The sequence below is a fragment of the Rhinolophus ferrumequinum genome, chromosome 18 (assembly GCF_004115265.2).
Source record: "Rhinolophus ferrumequinum isolate MPI-CBG mRhiFer1 chromosome 18, mRhiFer1_v1.p, whole genome shotgun sequence".
NCBI lineage: Eukaryota > Metazoa > Chordata > Mammalia > Chiroptera > Rhinolophidae > Rhinolophus > Rhinolophus ferrumequinum.
Window position 1 is genome coordinate 15,056,778 of NC_046301.1, and position 22,622 is coordinate 15,079,399.

The 22,622-nt window shown below is 41.2% G+C and overlaps 1 pseudogene; it reads right to left on the minus strand.

Moving 5' to 3' along the window:
- Positions 1-6,569: 6,569 nt before the first annotated feature.
- On the minus strand, positions 6,570-7,503 carry LOC117038172 (40S ribosomal protein S4-like; annotated as a pseudogene).
- Positions 7,504-22,622: the final 15,119 nt, after the last annotated feature.

Genomic DNA, 22,622 nt, shown 5'->3' on the forward strand with positions numbered 1-22,622 from the left:
CGAAGGAATTATCAAGTTAAAAGAACAAGCTCTTCCTTTAAAAGTGAAGTATCCGAGGGCTCTTTAAAAGCTGCTATTATGATTTTTTTTTTTAAGGGATCTGTAGGAACTGTAGGAACCAGAAAGAACTGGGGAGACCACCTGGGTGACCCCACTCCCTTCTCTGCCCTCCTCTACATGTAGCAAAACGGAGGTTATGAAACCTGCTTAAAATCATGCAAATTGTTGGTGACTGAGTCGTAAGTCACGGGATGGCACCTGTCCACACGCCTTGAAAGACAAAGCTGCCCACCTGAGCAAGACAGACCCTTGGAGCACTATATGCGTTCATACGTGCAATTCTGTGTTGCAAACTACAGAAGACATCTCCTTAAGCTTATGCTGCTGCCACTCATCCTTTATCTGTGTGTGTGCGCGCATGCACACACACACACACACACACACACACACACACACACACACACACACAGAGCAAACGTCACTTCTCCAGGAAAGCTTTCATGATTATTCACTCACCCCCAGGCCAGATCGAATTCCCTGTTATACACGAGCAGGGCTCCCCATATTTCTCCTTCATAGAATTTAGTACGATCTGAGGTTACATATTCGTGGAGTATGTAATTAACATCTGTGAGATGTCTTCTCTGTTAGATTAAGAGGTCTCAAATGGTGTCTCTAGGGATAAGACACGTTCTAAAATCACATCCTAACCCTTCTTTGAATCTACCGCACTTGTTGGTGTGGGTCCTTCAAACTCAGTTCAAGACCCCCTTCTCCTGCAGCCTTCACACATGAGTCCTGTTGTCCCTGCTCAGACATCTCACGCTTTCCCCCTGTGGGGTGCTGGCTCCCTGCGGAAACATGCTGAGGCCCCAAAGGTGCCTCAAGCCCACCTGGGTGTTGTCACACCTGATGTGGGTCCCATCACAGCGATTGCACTCAAACTGCTCTTGCAGGTTTTGCTCCCAGCCCCTGCTGCCTAGGGCTCAAGACTGGTGTCTTTCGGGGCTGGTAAAACAAACCTCTCTCCCCCATGTTTGGGAGCAAAGGCTCAGGTCAAGCTGTGCACCCACCTTGAGGCCCCTCGGCTTTGGGACAATTTCTCTGCCCGAAGCCTCCCTGGTGGCTCATAGCAGCCCCCGGGATGGCTTATGAAACAGGCCTTCCTGTTACCCCAGGCCTGTGTGCGTGTAAGAGGAACAGGACTAAGTCTCAAGCTTGGATGCTTGCCCGATTCCAAGCAAGTCGCTGAATGTCGTGCCAGTGACAGGAAAGGAACAGCAAGCTGAGCCTCTGTCCTGGCGTAGAGGGGAGGAGACCATCCTGCATCCACTCATGCAGCAGTGATACAGCTATTAAGAGCAAGGGTTTCCCGGAACAGCCCGTGCACAGGCACGGAAAATTACAGCAAAGGCTACTGCATGACTTACAAATCTTGGCAGGGTCATGAGGAAGGATTCCTGGAACAGAGGCAGGCGTGGAGCAGCAATGATCCGCTGACCACTGAGACATGACTGGTTTGGATCTTGGTTCTGACACTTGCCATATGCGTGAGCTGAGGCAAGTGTCTCAGCCCCTGTGAACCACAGGGTCCTCACAGTGCACCAGGACAACTTCTCTCTCTCAGGAATGTTTATGAAGCTCCCTAAATATTCATTCCTTTTCCTGTGATTTTTTTTATCTGTTCTGATTTTTACAATCATTCCTTCTCCCCCTAGCTTTGGTTTAAAATTTTTCCTTAAAAATGTATATTTCATCAAGTACTAGTTAAAATTCTACTGTGCCTCTTGAGTTTATTATTGCATCATTAAATCCAAGAAATTACGCTCATTATTAATTAGCCATGTCCTGGATTCATTCCTTCTGATGTGGGGGACGCTGATTTCCCCCACTTTGAAAATGGCTTCCAGTTCAACAAGCCCATCTTAGGTGAAAGGATGGGGAAATAATATTTATTTATGACCTACTACATGCCAATGTAACGAAAGCTTGGCAGCTAATGGCTTGGGCTTTGGAGCCAAGATGCCTAGGTTTAAATCCAGAATCCATCCCTTAGCGAGCTGTGGAAACTTGGGCAGGTGACACAAATTCTTGGTGCCTGAGTTTTTAATGCACAAAGTGGTGGTGATTGTACCTACATCTTAGGATGCTGTGACAATGCAATGAGCTAATGAGAACAATGCATGACACAACTACTCAGTCAATATTGGCTATTGTTACTTTCCTGTGTTACACTTACCTTGATCTCACAGCAGCCTTTTGAGGGCTGTGTTTTCCTCTCCCGTGAATGAGAAACTCTGACTGGGAAACCAGAGCCCACGGCTAGCACACAGCACCGTGCATTCCTGCCCCAGGTTTTAGAAGCCCAAAGCCCTGACCTTTCCGCTACAGCCTGATGCTTTCCAGGAGGCTGCAACTGGTTCTGGAGAAAGGAGTGAAACAGCAACAAAACATTCATTATGGATGGCTATCGCATGTGTGCTAAAGCACGGTTGTCTAACTCTAGGTTAGACAAGTGAGTTTAGAGCTACTTTTATTCCAGGTTCAGTTATGGCCACATTCATGGTGACTGAACCCTGCAGCCACCTGGCAGCCAAAGGCAGCCTCTCAAACCAAAAGCTACCTCGTTGTGTCAGTAACAGGAGAAAAGAAAAAAGGAACTCCTGTCTATTGTTGCCAACGTGTTGCGTTAAGCATTTTCCATGTGTTATTTAATTCTTTCTACAAGGTAGCACTATTTCCCTCATTTTCTATGAGGAAATGAAAGCTCAGACAGGTTCTGTGACTTCTCCAAAGGTCAGACAGCCAGTAAGTGTCAAAGGCCGCATAACAACACAGGCAGACATCTAGCTCCAATGCCTTAGAAATAAATCACCTCTGTAAGTACCTGGCAGCTCTTTACGACCTCTCAGACCCCTTGCTTAAATCGTAGGTGTTTGCTGTGCACCAGGTGCTGTTCTAGGCACTTACACGTAATATTTCATTTAACCCCCTCATCCCCCACAGTCTTAGGAGGTGGGTACTATTGTTACTCCAGTTCTCGAAAGAGGAAGCAGGCCTTGAGGAGTTAATGGCCTGGTTCCTGTCACATATGCTGGAGGTATAGCCAGGTGTAGCCAGGTGATTTAGGAATGTATGATCTTAAACACTAGGCTAGGCTTTGCCTCATCAAAAAGAGGTTACGAACATGGAAAGTCAACCCAGTATTCCTTCCTTAGCAGCACGCTAGGCTAGAAGAGACACGGGACGGGAGACCATCCACCTGGGTGCTAAGCCTGACTCAAGCTGTGTATGTTGAGCCAGTTAACTGCTCTAGGACTCAGTTTCCTCATCTGTTAACTGGAGAGGTGGAACTTGGGCTTATTCCAGTGCTAGAATTTTATGAGGTACAGATATCAGTATGAATGACGTGAGCAAATCAATGGAGAAAATTTCATTTGGCCATAGATACTCTTCCTCATCAAAGAGGCCACTTAAGACTCAAGAGTAGTTTGTTCACATTTACCTGACCTAGGAACTTGCTTTAAAACTCATATTTTGCCACCCTAGAGAATGCAGTTAATATTCTAATTTAGAATTAACATTCCATCCATGTGAAAATGAACGTTCAGTATATATAACGTAGATTTTTACTGTCTGGGATGGATGGATAGCTAGATGATAGAGAGCAGATAGACAGGTAGGTAGGTAGGCAGATAGCTATGGCATTGGAGCTACGTGTCTACCTGTGTTGTTATGCTTACTTACAAGGTCAGACTTACTGGCTGTCTGACCTTGGGAGAAGTCACAGAACCGGTCTGAGCTTTCATTTCCTCTTCTAGAACATGAGGGAAATAGTGCCTACCTTGCCAGAAAGCATTAAATAACACACGGAAAATGCTTAGCACAACATATTGACACTCCAAGACAGGAATTCCTTTGCCCCTTTAGCTAATCAAAATAGGCATGCATACATACCTATCATCCCTAATTTTAAAAATTCAGAGCCTCGTAGAAAACAAAAAAGGATTCCAGAGGAACAATCCAAGACTGAGCCGACCGATGGGTATCTCAGGGGCATGCACTTCCGTTCCAAGGCACCTCCCATGGGGCGGGGCAGGGAAGAGATGGGGACATCACAGTCACGTTGCAGCACACTGCAGACCCACCTCGAGTTGCTGACTGACTTCTTCCCCACTCCCTCCTCCCACGCTCTAGGGAATAGCACAGAGCTCTAACGTCTCGTTTTTGCCTCATGGACTCTCTCATGGGAATCCATGTTGTAATTCACTAATGTCCCTGTTGCCACTTCAAGTCACGGAAATCTGCTAAGGAAATATTTGCACTCTTTCCCATACGGGCTGACAAAGGGCAGCGCCTTGGACGCATTTAGAAGAGTCATCAGAAACACTTTCTGGTGACCTCACACAGTCCCTGGGGACACAGGAAGAAAGGAGGAACAAGGCCTCCCTAACAGGTCAGGGCAAATGCCAAGCAAGGGCACCAGAGAACCGAGCAGGCAGAGTCTGTCCTTTCTTTAAAAAAGTTTTCTATTCATTTTATTGGGGTGACATTGGTTAGTAAAATCATACAGGTTTCAAGTGTACATTCCTATAATACATCAGCTCTCCACTGCACTGTGTGTTCACCACCCAGAGTCAGTTCTCTCTTTTTGTCAATTGGACTTTTTATTTTGAGACAATTATAAACACGCATGCAGTTATACGAAATAATAGAGAGATCATTTTTGGCCTCTCCCCAGTTTTCCCCAGCAGTAACATCTTGTAAAACTATACGACAAATCCCAACCGGGACATCCGCAACGAGGCAGGCAAGATACAGGACAGAGCCCTCACCACAAGGGTCCCTCAGGGACCTGCGATACTTATACCCACCTCCCTCCCTCCTTAAGCCCGGTTCTCCTTTCCTATGTTTGTCAGTATAGATGTTATATGAATGGAATCATACAATATATAATCTCTGAGGATTTAATTCTCTGGAGAGTCACCAAGTGGCCTGGGTATCAATACTTCTCTCCTTGTGTTACTAAGTACCATTCCACTGCGGATGTGGATGTATCACTGTTTATTTAACTACTTACCTGTTGGAGGACATGTCGGTTGTTTCCAGGTTCCGGCTACTACTAACAAAGCTGCTACAAACATTCATGCTCAAGTTTTTATACACAAGTCTTCATTTTCTCTGGGGTAAATGCCCAGGGGTACAATAGCTCGTTTGCATGGCAGCTGCATGTTTAGGTTTATAAGAAACTGCCAAACTATTATCCCGAGTGGCTGTAATATTTTATACTCCCACCAACGACATATAAGAGATCCAGCTTCCCCCCATTCTTGTCAATATTTGGTGTTGCCACAATATTTTATTTAAGCCATTCTGATAGGCATGTAATGATATCGCATTGCGATTTTTAACTTGCATTTCCCTAATAGCTAACGCTTTTAGGCGTCTTTTCATGTGCTTATTTGCCATCTTTGTATCTTCTTTGGTGAAATGTCCCTTTGTATCTTTTGCACATGTTCTAATTGGATTCTTTGCTCTTTTTTACCATTGAATTTTGAGAGTTCTTTACGTATTCTAGATACTAGTCCTTTGCTGGATATATAGTTTGCAAATATTTTCTCCTACTCTGAGCTTGTCTTTTCATCCTCTTAACAGAGTCTTTTAAAGACTTTAATTTTAAAGTTTTAATTTTGATGAAGTCCAATCTATCCATTTTCCCTCTCCAGGAACGGGCTTTTAGTGTCAAGTCTAAGAACACTGCCTAGCCCTAGATCCTAAAGGTTTTCTCCTACCTTTCCCTTAAAATGTTATAATTTTATATTTTACACTTAAGTCTGATCTATTTTGATGTGATTTTTATATAAGGTGAAAGTCTTAGGTCAAAGTTCATTATTTTGCTTATGGATATCCAGCTCCTCTACCACCATCTGTTGAAAAGGCTACCTTTCCTCCACTGCATGCTTTTACATCTTTGTCAAAAATTAGTTGGGCATATTTACCTGGGTCTTGTTTCTGTTCTCTATCCCATTCCATTAATCAATTTTCTGGCTTTCAACCAGAACCGTTGTCTTGATTATTATAGCTATATAATAAGTCTTGAAATTGGGTAGACTGATTCCTCTCTCTTTATTCTTTTCCAAAAATGCTTTAGATGCTCTAGGTCCTTTGCCTTTTCTCATAAATTTTGGAATAATCCTGTCTGTATCCATAAAAAAAAAAAAAAAAAAAAACCCTCCCTGTTATTTTTATAGGAGTTACACTAAACCTATATATGAATTTGGGGAGAATTGTCATCTTTGCTATGCTAAGTCTTCCAATCCAGGACCACAGGATGCCATCCATTTATTTAGGTCTGCTTTGATTCCTTTCATCAGCTTTGTGTAGTTTTCAGCATATAAATCCTATGCGTGTTTTGTTAGATTTACACCTAACTATTTCCCTTTTTTTAACAGCAACTGTAAATGTTACTGTATTTTAAATTTCAGTGTCTATGTGTTCCTGGCTGGCATACAGAAATTCAATTGACTTTTTTTTGCAATAATTATATGTTCTCTTTAAATGGGTATGAGGACTCTTCCAATCATGTCACCTAGAGATCATTTCACCCACTGCTCTGGCTGCCAGTCTCTTTTTCTCTCTTCAACAATGGTGAGGTGGGTACCCTTTCCATGGGGAAGAGAAATCCATGGTTTGGTGCCTTTGTCAATTACAACAAGTTGGAAAGCCACATGGCAAAGCTGCTGCCATTGGCATCTTTCACATGAACCAGGGTGTCTCTCTCTGTTGGTGATCACACCAATTCTTCCCAGGTTGGCATCTCCAGTCACCATGCACAGGTTACCAGTGTGAAACCTGAGGAAATCAGTTATTTTGCTGGTCTCCAAGTCAATCTGAATGGTGTTGTTCACCTTGACGAGCGGACCGGGATACAGTATGCTGTGAGCATCGTGGGTCACCAGATGAGAGATTTCTTTCGTGCCCACAAAGGTCTTTCTCACTTTGCACAACTTGTACTTGGCCTCCTCAGGTGTAATACGATGAACAGTAAAGCAACCGTGGTGTCATAAATCAGACAGAAACTCTCTCCAGTCTTGTCGATACTGATGACATCCATCAAACCAACCAGCAGGGGAGGTTACATCAGTTCCGACCCAGCCATTAATCTTAATAAACGGCCGTGTGCAGACCTTCTTTCTTTCATCTCCTGTTAGGGTATACTTCAACCTGTTCCTTAGGAAGATGATGAGAGGGAGACATTCCCTCAGCTTGTGGGGACGAGTAGATGGATGAGGAGAAAACACACTGGTCAGTTTACCCAGCATCCAATGCTTTGGAGCCGCTACCCGCTTCAGATGCTTCTTGGGACCCCGAGCCATGGCTGCACTGGGCACAGAAAGAGCAGAAATTCAATTGATTTTTGTATGTTTATCTTGTATCCTGTGACCTCAGTATGCCTTTTATTTATTTTTCTTGCCTTATTGCCATGGCTGGACCTTCCAGCAATATAATTGAGTAAGGGTGATGAAATGGATATCTTTGCCTGGTTTGAATGAAGTCTGGAAAAACGAGCACTGGGAGGAAGAATCTGCCTATGTTGCTCAAACACTGTATATTCTAAAGCAAAAGAATATTTGTTTGTAACTAACCAGCACTTCTTTAAACATAATTATTCCTCATAAGTGGAAAAGCAATCCTTTCAGTTCGGAAGCCCAGGGGCAGCTGAGAAAGAGCTGCTGCAGTGCTGTTCCCCACCCAGGCACCTCCTCTCCTTTGTGTTCTGCAGGTCCAGGCCCTGAAACTTCTGCCAGGTACCTGAGGCAATCTCCTTCCAAGGAAACTGTTAGTCATAGTTTCCTGGGGGGAAGGAGAGGCTGCTCTTCTCTTGTTTGAATGATTCAATGTCTTAAAGTGAGACTGCATTCTTGTATTACTTATAATAAAAAGAGAAAATCCTGTTACTTTAAAAACAAACCTCTAGCTTATCTTCTCAGAGTGAGGCTCGTTGTCTTCCTGAGTGAACAGCCACTAGAAAAACCATTTGGCAGTTTTCGATAAAAGTACATTCACCATACAATCCAGCAATTCCACTCCTAGGCATGTATCCAAGGGAAATGAAAACATATGTCCACACAAAAACAAGCCCATGAGCTAGATACAATCCAAATGTCCAACAACAGATGAATAGATAAACAAATTGCAGTATGAGAATATATGGAAAACTACTGTTAAAAAAAGAAATAACCGGCCAAAATGGAATCACTTTTGTTAAGGCATGTCACCAAACCAAAACTCAACAACTAATCTAATTGCAGTTTCAGCTTCTTCCAGGAATAGAATTTTAAACCAAACAGTCACATGTCCTGATCAGATTTACTCAGTTGAATTTTGTTCTTTTAAAAACATCTTCAAGCTCCCGAGGAGATGTCACTGAATGGTTGCAAATAGATGCACACAAATGGGTCTCACGAGCCAGTAGGAGTCGGCCCCAGCACATCAGGGTAGAGGGCATTGTTAGGTTTGAGAGAAAAAACATTAAAATGTGTGGCTTAGTTAAGGTAAAGCCAACTGCACTAACATATGGATTGCAAAACTTAATGGTTTAAAAACAGGCTTCTTTCTTTTTCAAATAACGATCAGAGGCTAAGATTCCAAGCTGGTGAAGGCTCTGGTTCGTATGGTCATTCAGGGACCCAGCCTGACTGAGTCTCCGCCACCTTTAATACACTGCTTCCCAAGTCACTCTGGAAATCGTTGTAAAGGACAATTCAGCCTGAGAGGAGGGAAGAAAGGACATAAAGAAAAGCACATGGGACATTTTATGGACCATGCTTGGAAGTGGCACATACCTCTGCTCATAGTTCATTAGAGAACTTAAGTCACCTGCTCCTATCTAACTCCAAGAGAAACTGAGAAATGCTGTGAAGCTGGGAAGCCAGATGGAAGACCGAGAAAGTATTCTGGATCCCAGATAGCAGTCCGTGCTGTGTTTTGAGATTCTGAGGAGGTAGAACTGCCAGATAAAACACAGGATGCCCTGTTAAATTTGAATTTAAGACAGAAAAAAAAAAGAAGAAGAAGAATTTTGTGGTATCAGTATTCCCAAATATTGTAGGAGACATTTGTACACTGAAAAATTATTTTTAGTTTATCAAAAATTCAGATTTAACTAAGCACTTGCATTTTTATTTGTTAAATCTGGCAAGGATAATTTACCAGGTTTCAGACTTGGGTGAAATGGCAATTGGTGATATTATTATCTGAAGGGAAAGACAATAAGTTCAGGGTAATCAAACACATAGAATCTACTTATAAGCCAGTTCATTCATTTGAAATGGGACATGTACTTGGTAGTCTTAACTAATATTTGCCATTGGTACATGTCATTCTGAGTACAGTTAGAACAGTCCAGTCAAGAACAGTATTCACAGGTCAAGAAAGTAGGATGGAAACAATAGCATCAGGACAAAATACGGAAAGATCTCCAAGATACATTAAGTAAAAACAAGCAAGGTACAAAGTAATGTGAACAATGAATGAATATGTGTGTGTGTGTGTGTGTGTGTGTGTGTGTGTGTGTGTGTATACATGTGGAGTAACTGGAAGGAAACACAAGAAACCAGTAACAGAGATTGTCTTTCGAGAGGGGAACTACATATATGAGTGAAAGGACAATGGACAGAGAGAGACTAATTTTTCACTGTATAACTTTTCATGCTCTTTTTTATTCTTTGATCAGATCAATGTATTAGTCATTCAAAAAATAAATCTTTAAAAAGAAATAATACTATTGCCCACTAAAAAGAACCAAGTCGCCTTAAAAAATGATAGCTTTTTGGGTTGGGGCAGGGAAAGTACAAGATGAACAGGGAACACCTGCCAGAAAATAAAGAAGACCCCCCCCAAATGGTGGGAACATGACAAAACGACACAAGAGCTAGCTTGAAGGGGCTACCACTGGTCAAATATGCTATAATTTAGTCATGAAAATAAATAATTATAGTAACAGATTTTAGCTTTTTAAAATACAAAAAGTTACTAGACTTATAGGAGTGATCACTTCGTAAGTTACATAAATGTCTAATCACTATATTGTACATCTGAAACTAATATAATATTGTATATCAACTGCCATTGAAAAATAAAGATAAAAAAAGAACACATAAGTCTATACTCACATATGCAAACACACATATTCACGTGCATACACACATTCGTAAGTGAGGGAGAAGGGAAAGTTCTTCCTTACGTTAGAATGCCAATTAATAAATATAGACAAGATGATGGAATCAGAATTTATTATTTTGCAATAATCATAGTAATAATTGATTTAAGCCAAAATCATTAATGGATGCTACTTTGCAGACGCTATTTATTGAGTTGCAGATACTGCCTGGACTAGATAATTTAACCTCTTTTGATTAATATTATATGTTTAATATGCTAATATTATATAATCTACATTATATATAGATGAATATTACATATACGAGTAATATGCATAGAAGATATATATAGAGATACGTATAGATATATATGTATCCATACATATCTATATCTATATAAATATCGATATGTAAGGATAGATATATATCTATATCTATATATCTCTCTCTATGTGTGTATATATATATGTATAAATCTTCTGTTAGGATTAGGTACAGTTGGGTATAAAAGAACTCTTTCTCCCTCCGATTGTGTTTTGTTTTGTTTTTTAACACAGCAGCTGACTTTCTCTCCTGTAAAAGATGACCTGAGATGGGTAGCTCTGGGTTATGCCAGCTCCGCAAAGTGGTCAGGGACCTGGCTCCTCTACGTTGTCTGTTTCACTGTCTACCTCATGGTTCAGACTGGCTTCCAGAGTTCCAGTCAGCACAGTCACATGGTTGCCAGGAAACATTATGGAGAATTCTCAGAAGTACCATGTAACACTGCCTTTTACACCTTATTAACCTGAATTTAGTCACATGGCCCCACCTTCATGCAAAGAAGGCTAGAAAATGTAGTTTTTAACCAGCGATACCGTGCCCCGCCAAAACTCAAGGTTCTGTTGCTCGAGAAAAGGGGGGAAATATATAGCCTTTCTAAGATAGGCATTATTAAAACCACTTTATAGTTGAGAAATCTGAAGCTTGGACAGGTTCAATAACTTGCTCAAATTCATACAGCTTCGTCTACATGTCACAGCGGGAATTTCACCTCAGCTCTCTCATTCCAAAGCCGGTGTAACTTTCCAGGACGCAGTTTTAACCTGGCTCACCCACCCTCAGCACAAGAATTTGGTCCTCAGCAACACGCCTGGAGATTCTCTGATGCCACACAATAAACGTAGCACAGCTAGCTATGTAATAGACATTACTCCAGGACATAGCAATACAGCCAGTTTATTTAAAACATCCATAGATATGTTATGGTATAGAAGGCCAAGTTTGCACTGATTGTGGGGATGAAACAAGAGACTTGAAAGGAATTGTACAATAAGTCAGTCCCTGTGAACCAGCCAAGCCTGAGAAGCCCTCCTTGCCCTCTCCTGCTCGTGGTCAGATGTTGACTCTGTTCACTTGTTTTCTGGTTTTCTCATCAATTGCAGAGTTTACTCTACTTGGAACCTAGAGCCTTCTAGACCCCAACAGTTCTCACTTCTTACATAATATCGATTTTGCAGGCTGACAATGGATTTTAATTTTTTTTAATTTAGACATAGACATGTTCTGATTAACATAGACATGTTAATTTTTTTTAACATAGACATGTTCTAATGCTTTTGAAAGTTTGAAAATGGCTGCTAACCCATTCAGATAGAGTCTCTATGTAACAATATTGTCATTGCTGCTACAAAATATAATTTGCCAGTCAATTCACACAGATTTAAGAATATCTACTGATCTGCAAGGAAGGATCTCAATTCTGATATAAATAATTGTATGTGGCCCTGAGGGCACACAGTCTTAACTCATATTTACATCTATACCCTCACAGTTACCATGACACTAACTTTCCAGACAAAGTTTCCTGCAAATGGATCTATCAAGGATAGAACTTTTAATTGTGGAGTTTCGTCTGGCTGATTTGAGATCCTATTATGGTGTCTGCTTGAAGGTTGTGGTTCAATTTTAAATAAAGCTTTGGTAGAATCACTACCAATTTTAGTGCTTGCTCCCTACAATTATACCAGCTAACGAGAAGCTTAAGAATACAATTTGGAGGACTATGAAACTGGTTCCAGACATCTGATGGATGGTATGCAAATGAGAAGAGTTAGGTATATGTGAAAAATACATTTCCCTTCTTTTTGTGAGGCACAGATACAGACGCCTTATCAAAGTATAATTATAATGAGATAAAGTGTTTACAGACTGACTCTAATGTCAAGAGAAATCAGGTTGGTTAGTTTGCCTTAGTGCTAACACACAGCTTTGCTAGGTGACAGGATGCGGGAAAAGGAGAGCAGGAGGGTCTGAAATATTAGACATGGAGACTTTTATTTTCTAATAACTTGGTCTCTTAAAAACAGATGATATTTAAACCAAACAAAAAAGTAATATTGGGACCATTGCATTTGCTACACTACAGGACAGGATATTTAGAATTTGGGGGGGAAATGTCTAAGAACATCCTTAAATGTGTTCTTTGGGACCTGGGACTCAGGTTCTATGAAGATCCTGTCCAATCAGGAACTTGGCACAGGGCAGGAAAATGATGAACTTCCTAGTCAGTCTTAGGTGAAGAAAAGCAGACCTCATAAAAGGGTTAGAAAAGACTGGTTATAATTTATACCTTTGAAGAATGTCAACATTGAATCTCAATTTCCAAAGTGTTAAAATGTGAATGAAAACAATCAAACATGTGTCTTAGAGACGATGACACAGAGTCCAGTAGACAAGAACTGGACCGAGGAACACATTTCCTTAACTGGGAAGGAAGCTGAAGAGAAATGTGTGTAAAAACATAATGACGGTTGTTTTAAGTTGGCAAAAATGTTGCTGGGACAAGATTCAGAACCGGGTGTTTGCTCAGCACCAACTGGAGGCCAGACTAATTAGGAGCACTGAGTGGGAGGACCCTTACTACACAAGCATTCGTTAAGAAGAGGAGCCACGTCAACCTCCAGGCCCTGTGACGTCATTAGTCTGTACGGAAACACACCGACCTCTAAGCCCAGTGCAGTGGTCTTGGAAAGATACACAAGAAGAAACTTTTCAACTGGTTTCGTCTTCCCAAAACACACCTTCAAGGAAGTGTGGAACCCACATGGTCATTAAACCAATTAATATATTGTCGAGTTTTTTTATTGTTATGGGTTTCACAGAGGGACACTGGGGATTTAAATAAATTGTGGTTGCCGTGGTAGGCTTTGGAGTCTGTCAGCTAGAGACTCATAACTCTAGAAAGGATTCTACGCTATTATGTTTATGTTCATAATTACAGTGTAATATTTTCTACACTTATTTATTTACATTTTGAATGGCCTTGGACTATCAGTTTTAACATGCTACATTTCCAATCTTGTCAATTGTCTATAAAATCAAAACAGTCTATATTTTGCTACTTCACTATCAATAAAGAGGAGATTTGCTTAATAATGGAACCATGCAACTTGAAGCCTGGAAGACAGAATGTTCTTGATTGTAGGGCTGCCTGCACTGTCCAAACCTGGTTGTTGGGTATGCATTATGGGGACAGAGGAATAGTTATCTACATCAGAAAGCCCAAGATGACACCCCAACTACTTTGCTTTGTTACACAACACAGAATCTGTGATCCAATTTCTAAAGAGAGGAGACCACGCTGAATAGAATGCTGAGTGGCTAATGTGACACCTGGAAAGTTAGAGAAGTAGTTTGGACTCTATATACAAAGTAACAGGGTAAAACTGCAGGCTATTCCACAGAAGATAACATAAGTTGGAAACAATGTTTTAGGAAATTGGCCTGGCTACCACAGTACAGAAAATGGACAAGGGTTGGTAAGGAACTTACAGTTTAACTTCATCAAAATTTAAAACTTTTGTGCTTAAATAACACCATCAAGAATCTGAACAGACAACCTGCAGAATAGGAAAAAATTTGTGCAAATCATATATGTGGTAAGGATTTTCTATCTAGAATATATAAATAATCCTTACAACTCAATAATAAAAAGACAAATAATCCCATTTTTTTTTAAATGGGCAAAAAAAATCTGAAGACAGTTCTCCAAATGTCATTAAACATTAGGGAAATACAAATCAAAAGCACAATGAGATACCACTTGCTAGGATAGCTATAAATAGACAATAACAAACAATAGCTATACAGGCCAGCCCAGTGGCTCAGGCAGCCTGGTGGCTCAGGAGGTTAGAGCTCCATGCTCCTAACTCCGAAGGTTTCCGGTTCGATTCCCACATGGGCCAGTGGGCTCTCAACCACAAGGTTGCCAGTTCAACTCCTGGAGTCCCCCAAGGGATGGTGGGCTCCGCCCCCTGCAACTAAGATTGAACACGGCACCTTGAGCTGAGCTGCCTCCTGGATGGCTCAGTTGGTTGGAGCACGGGCTCTCAACCACAAGGTTGCCGGTTCGACTTCCGCAAGGGATGGTGAGCTGTGCCCCCTGCAACTAGAGACAGCAACTGGACCTGGAGCTGAGCTGCGAACTCCACAACTAAGACTGAAAGGACAACAACTTGACTTGGAAAAAAGGTCTGGAAGTACACACTGTTCCCTAATAAAGTCCTGTTCCCCTTCCCCAATAAAATCTTAAAAAAAAAAAATAGCTATACAAAAAACTAGGTAATAACAAGTGCTAATATAGATGGGGAGAAATGGGAACCCTCCTACATTGCTGAAGGGAATGTAAAATGGTGCAGTCACTTTGGAAACAGTCCCTCAAAAGGCTAAATATAAAGTTACCATATGACCCAGCAATTCCACTCACATGTATATAGCCAAGAGAAATGAAAACATAAGTCCACATAAAAACTTGTACACAAATGTTCACAGTAGCATTATTCATAATAGCCAAAAAGTGGAAACAACTCAAATATGCCAACTGATTAGTGGATAAATAACAGGTGATAGAGCCATACAATAGAATGTTATTTGGTCATGACAAGGAATGAAGAACTGATTCACGCTGTAACACTGATGAATTTGAAAATATTATGCTAAGTGAAAGAAGCCACAAAGACCACGTGGCACATGACTTCACTTACATGAAATGCCCATAGTAGGTAAATCTATGGAGACAGAAAGTAGACTCATGGTTGCCCAGGGATGAGGGAGTTGAGGAGAAATGGAAAGTGACTGCTAATATCTATGGGGTTTCTTTTTAAGGTTATCAAAATGTTTTAAAATTGATTGTCATGATAGTTGCACATTTCCTGCAAATGTATTAAAAAAAACCACTGAATTGTACACTTTAAATGGGTGAATTGCATGCTTTCAGTGTGTGAATTGCGTGGCATGTAAATTACATTTCACTAAAGCTGTTAAAAAGAAAACCCTAGACAGTCTCTTTGTTTATATTTTCAAGCAGATGTTGTCCAAGTATGGAGTTGACAACTTTTCACTGTGTCCCCTTACCATGGACGTTCTCAGATAGCTTTTTTGTTTGGTTGGGTTTTGTTTGTTTGTTTTTGTTTTAAATTACAGCCAGTACTGAGGAATTGAATCGTGAGGATCCAGTTTAATTCTAGAGGCGTGGTTTCCTACAAAGTCAGAAAATGTACTTCCTAGCCCCTGCCTAGTGATTAACAGCCAAACACCACGGGTCTCAGTTGTCTCATTTGTAAATAAAAAAGATTACACAGATGATTTCTAAAGGTCCTTCCTTGGGACACTAAAAGAGCTTCCACTCCATCAGTGAAAAGAGTATTGGTTTTCTTTTCCCCTTCAGTACCAAGCAGCCAAAATCTGATGTGATCACTTACTTAGATGGTTATATAGGGGTTCAGCTGAGTCACCCCAAGATGTGCCTCTGTGGTATGTTTTGAGCTAAAGGCAACTTTATTTTTATTTATTATTTTTTTAACCTCTTTTTTTATTAGTTTCAGGTGTACAAAACAAGCTACAGGCAACTTTAGCCTTGGGCTCAAGAGAAACTTCTGACCTTCCCTTAACTTCCAAGAAGAACTTGAATTAGGGATCCTACCCATAATAAAAGATTATCAGAGATAACCTCTTTTGACCTATCTATAGGGCAGGACACACTTCTATTTTCTAAGCATCTGCTCTTATCATCCTACAATGACCCTCTGAAGCCCCCGAGGCACATTAGTCCCTAGCTAGGGATGTCTTATACCCCCACGTTCCCTTTCTACTTCTAATCCTCTCGTGCATGTGGGGTCTCTGAGTCTCTCAAATATGTGGGCTCCCAATACATGTATATATTAAATTTTTATTTAATACACCTGTATGTATTACATTTGGTTATTTTCTCTTGCTAATCTGTTTCATGTCTATTTGATTATTAGTCCAGCCAAAAGAACCTTGAGGGTAAAGGAAAGTTTGTTCCTCCCCTACAGTTATCAGGGCAAATTAAGAAAAACCTCTATCAGATCTTTCTATATAGTGTGGACAGAAAAGGGGCCACGTGTTAAACCTAACAAGCTCAGGAGACTGAAAACAACCACATAGGATGGTCTGAACATAAAAATTCCCAACTAAAGCAAGTCGTGCCCGGTAGTCACATCCTGGGCCTATAGCTTCCCTGACAAAGGTGGATATTTACCTTACGGGAGGCTGTCTGTCGTTTTGTGGGGTTTTTTTTGTTTTTTTTTTTTTGTGTTTTTTTTTTTTGCATCTAAGATAACATACCCTTGGAATGTCAGAGTAATCCCTTTCTGGACCCCCTCAGGGGGCACAACCCACCACATCAGAGCAGGAAACTACAAAATTCCTCATTGTTATCTTGTTCCCCAAATACTATTTCTATGTGCTGTAAAATGCTATTAACTATCCTGTATCCGCCAATGTAAAAAAAATGTGTGTCTCTCCATTTTACTTTTTATCCAATCCCAAAGATTTCCCGCTTTGCTTTCTCCCACCCCCTTAATGTACAACCAATGGATTTCCTGTAATCCTCCTCCTTTGATTCTAACGTATAAAATAAGTTGCAAAACGGCCATTTTCCAGAGCATTTTCTCAATCCCTTGAAACTGCTTCCCAGCAATTGTCGTCGGTTTGGCTCAAATAAACTCTTACAAGCTTTCTCTTAGGCTGGATGTTTTTTTTTGTCGACACTGGCCTATGTGGGAATCGAACCGGCGACCTTGGTGTTATGAGCACTGCGCTCTAATCAGCTGAGTCAACCGGCCACCCCAACTCATTACAATTTTAATTTTCTCATTTGACATCCTTGTCAAATAGTGAATATAAATCTACTGTGATTTAAGACCTGAAATTTGTTACGTCTTCATCATTGAACTATTTATTTATTGTTCATTGTCTCTATAACCCTGCTACAATATAAGCTGCACAAGGGCAGGAATCTTGATTTACTATTATACCTCAAGCATCTAGAACAGTGCCTGGCATATAGGAGACATTCAAATATTTGTTTCAAGAATTAACATAATAGAGAATAGTTTGTTTTTTAATCATTGTTATTGTCAATCCCAACACTGAAATGGCAAGATTCATTGCAGGTTGCAACAGGACTGGCCAATGAATATGTTTCTATATCCATCCCCTTGTGTGGTGTTATTTATCACGACACAATTAAAGCTTGAATCATTTATCACCTGCTTTCTTCACATATAAAAGCTCCTTAGTTCTTATAGGTAGCAGGGTCTGCTTGGCACCCCCATAGTAGAGGCCCGGGACTCACCTTTCCTTGACCTCCCTCTAACTTAACAATAGATTATCCCACTGCACTGCGGCCTGAGCTCCGAATGTCCCTGGTCCCACCTGGTTCCCTGTTTTAGAAAATTACCCTGAAACTTATGATTAATACCTTCAGGCTTATTGATCACAATCTCTCCATCTAGCATTCTTTCCAGGTTATTCCCACCATTGTTCCCAGGTTGCTGACTCCACCAGAGAATCACACTGCCAGAGGGAAGTCTCCATGCAGACACCCCCCCCACACACATACCATTACTAGCCTCTGGAGGAATGCCCAGATTTTCCCTTAAATACCCCAAGCCGGTCTGAGAAGGTTACGGCAGTTTTTGGTGGTGTTAACCTGCTGCCTTCTCAGACCACCGGTGTTCCGACAATATAGGCTTATTCTATAGCCCAACTCCTGTGTCAGTCTATTGGCTGAGCCGCGCAGGCAGCACGAGCCCTGGATGCAGTTGGCCTCTGGTTTCAAGAGCAAAGCCACTGGGGCCATAAATCAATCGTACCTTTGCAGTCACAGTAGTCGATCTGAGAGACACATTCTTCTGGCTCAGGAGAACTGACGATCCTCTGAAAACACCTGAAAAAGAATACAATGAATGAAAAATTCCAAAGGAGTCTAATATCGATTTTTGAATAGGTTTAATTATTAACTATAAAATCGAGTCAAAGCAGTTGAGATTTTTCCTCATTTTAAAATATGCTAAAGATAATATCACTTCAGTTATTAAAAATTGAAGAGTAAAGTGATGGATAGTCTTCATAACTTTGTTTGACTACTCATCAACAGATCTATCTCCAGTCTTTGACAGTGCAATGGATTGAAATGTGTCCCCCCAAAATTCATATACCGAAGTCCTAACCCGCAGTAAGACTATATTTGGAGATGGGATCTTTAAGAAGGTAATTAATGCTAAATGAGGTTATAAGGTGTTAAAGGAAAAAACACAGGCCCAAAATGGCGTCACTCATGCTAAAAGCCCATGATACCAAACTTAGACATAATATCTGATCTAATTGCAGTTTCATTCTCTCCCAGAAATATAATCGTAATTAACCAGTCTGGAATTTTTTACTCAAGCACCAGTAAGGTAATAGTCACATAGGCCCTCTCCACCGCCTCCCCCAATACAAGAGGCAATCTGCATGATAAAAACCCTTTCCTTTCTCTTTGCCCCCAAAAAAGTAATCCAGACCCAAAACAATCCTTTTTTTCTTTTGCTAGTAGTTCCTTTGCCCTACCCTTTCTCCTATTTAAAAAACAAACAAACAAAACAAACAACTTTCAATTTTGTACAACTCCTCAGAATGCCCTTTTAGTTGCTAGATGGGATGCTGCCTGATTCACAAATCGCTTGTGGACGGAAAAAAAAGGGGCCACATCCTAAAACCAATCAAGGGGGAGAGGGAGGCCTGCATGGTAGGCCCTACAATCTCATAGATGGAAAGTAACCACATAGGATGGTCTGAACAATATGAATTCCTCATCAAAAGAGGGTTGAGGCTGCCGGTAGTCACATCCTTGGCCTGTAGCTTCCTTGACAAAGGTCAATCTTTACCACAAGTCAGGGGTGTCCAAACTGCGGCCTGCGGGCCAACTGCGGGCCTGCAATCCATTTCTAATGGCCCGCAGCAAATTCCAAAAACATATTTACTTTACTTAAATAAACCAGGTGAGGCAATACGTACTTCACCTCGAGTGAGTGGCCCAGCTGTTTGTGTATCTTACCGCATATGGCCCTTGGTGAAAAACGTTGAAAAAGGTTTGGACACCCCTGCCGTAAGTGAACCTGTCTAATGTCTTTTTTACATAACCCTTGGAATGTCAGTAATCCCTTTTTCCAGACTCCTCAGGGCACAACCCCCACACCAGAGCAGCAAACATCAGAATCCCTTATTGTTGTCCCTTGATTACCATCTCTATGTGCTGTAAAATGCTATTAACTCTCTTGTACCCACCAATGTAAAAGAAGTACCTGTCTCTCCAATTTACTTTTTATCGAATCCCAGAGATTTCCCCACTTTGCTTTCTCCCACCCCCTGAATCTACCACCAGTGGATTTCATGTAACCCTCTTCCTTTGATTCTAATGTATAAAATGAGTTGCAAAACCGCCATTTTCGGAACACTTCCTCAATCCGTTGAGATTTTGCTTCTTGGCAATTGTCGTCAGTTTGGCTCAAATAAACTCTTATAAGCTTTCTCTTAGGCTGGATGTTTTTTTCGTCAACAGATGAATAAAGCCAATTAAATCTTCAAATGTACGCAGTTGTATTTTGTTTTTTAATAAAGGGTAGGGCCCTAATCCGGTAGTATTGGTAGCCTTATAAGAAGAGGAGAGGAGAGAGATTTCCCTTCCCTCGTGCTTGCATGTTATTTTTATATAGCTTCGCCTCAGACAGCTGGTTAGATGTTAACAGGCCAAGGAACTAGTGAAACTGCTCTGCAAACAGTAACGCTCAGCAGAAAGTCTCAACAGCAGAAAAACTACAACTTCTCCTATGTTGAGTGGCTCCTTCTCCTCAATTTAGGTATGTTGAGGTTGCGCCAATTGTCAGCGGAAAAAGACAATTCACCTGGTTCTTTATCCCCTTGTTCATTCATAGGTCTCTTGCCTTCCCGCCCCGTTAACCACTGCAATCTGGTTTCCACCACCACCAGCCTATCTACAACTATTCACACTGAGATAAGAGCCGTCTTCCAACTGTCAACTCCAAGAGATTCAGCCCCCACCTTGATCTCTTGGGAGTATTCATCACTGTTTTAGAAACTATTTGTCCCCTAATTTCTAAGACACCAGTCTCTCCTTGTTCTCCTTCTTTGACCAGGTCTCAAGTCTCTTTCCCTTCCACCAATCCTGAAAGGTCTGCGGTACACAGGAATTTCAGCCTCAGCACTTTTCTGGCATCACTTACAAGACTTTTTGTGGGTGCCCTCATTCTCCATGACTTTAGCTACCGAACTCTCAAGTGTTTGGCCCTGACTGACCCTGCTATGAACTCCAGGGCCATGGTTTCATTTGTCCTCAAAGTGACTCCACCTGGTGTTCCAAGAGCTTAACTCAGCGTCCTCCTCTGAGAGAGGCGTCTCCACCAGTTTTCCTTATTTGGCACGATTACCCACCAGCTACCAAGTCATCCCTAGACTATGCTCCTCTCCCTCACAGCTGAGATTCAATCTCTCCACCCTGTGGTTTCTGTCTCTTTCCTCGTTCTTAAACCAACGTCTTTTCCACCTTCACTGCCCCCAGTTCATTTGTTTGGGAGGTAGCACTGAGGGAGAAAGAGGAATGTGCATCAGAGCCAGCTGTATTGTTTTCTTTTCAAATGAGCATGCATGCCCTGCCCCTCCCCCAGGGATTCGGACCCAGCATGTGGTCTGCCTACCTGCCCGGCTCTCATTCCACCTAGTCTCCAACCCACCTTCCACAATGCTGACAGAATGATCTTTGAACAACGCAACCCTGACGGTGCAACCCATCTGCTTAGTCATTCAAAGGTGCCCCAGAACCTTCAGGATGAAGTCCAAACTCTTCTGGAAACCCTTCATGTGTTCCTTCTTGCTCACAGCTTCCACCTCATCTTCTGACACTCCCATGGGGACACAATGCACTCAAGTTTTTTCAACTGTGGTACTTACTGTTTCTGGAACCGCCCTCCTTTCCTTGCCTTGCTGTTACCTGATACCCTCCCTCATCCCTTCCTGCATGTTAGTCACCTCGTTCAAAATGCCTCACCTGACTTCTCCAGGCAAGTAGGTTCCTCTTATGTTTCTACAGTACCTTGTTCATATCATGATTCTATATTTATTATCAGATATTATAAGCATTTGTGTTTATACACTGCCTCACCCACTAAACTGTGAACAGACGTTGTTCAAATCATTTTTGTACGCCCTCATGTAGAGGCTGGCACGCAATATGTACTCCATTAATCCTTACTAAATAAGTTTTTGAAGTGAAGAAGTATTCATTTATATTTTTCTGATTGCTTAAAGTATACAGTGTTTAATATCTAACAAAAATAAAACTGCCAAACCACTTTCAGGATAGCATGCTCTCTGAATCCCTTTTTTATATTTGAGAAGTACTTTTAATTTTCAAAGCACTATTCCCCAAACACTTTATTATGAATATTTCCGAACATGTGGAAAAGAAAAAGATTTGTAACTGAACATTTATATACCCATGACTTAGATTCTAACCTAATCTTTTGCTACACAGGCATACCTTGGAGATATCGTAGGTTCAGTTTCAAACCATGGCAATAAGGGAAGTCCTAATCTTTTTGCTGGTGGAGGGTCCCACCTTCAATTTGTGTAAACAATCAAACAAACAGAAAGCAACACCTGTGAAGCGCAGTAAAATGAGGTATGCCTGTATTTGCAAAATACTTTTTATGGGCTAATTTAGTTAGCAGCTTTTACTTCACTTAATGACTAAGGTATGATTTTACCTGTTTTATAGATACGGAAGGTGAGACTAAGAAGGTTTAATGAGTTGCTAACGAGCTTGTGTCCCAGGAATTATGATCAACTTGTGCCAGCTGACTCATCCATACCTGCTGGGTGTTAGATATATAACCTAGGTCTGAAAAATATTTTGAGTATCCTTGGTAATGAAAAGCTTCCAATTCCACAAGATAGGAGACTCAGCAAAATTATGGGAAAATCCAACAAGAAAACATTTCTAGCTCATATTTCATTCAGGGAGGTTATCCAGTCTAGGGTACCCTCCCTTTCACCCCCTTCCATTCACGTTTAGTCATTTCCTGCTGGATCTGAGATGTTTCTTCCATCCATTCGTTT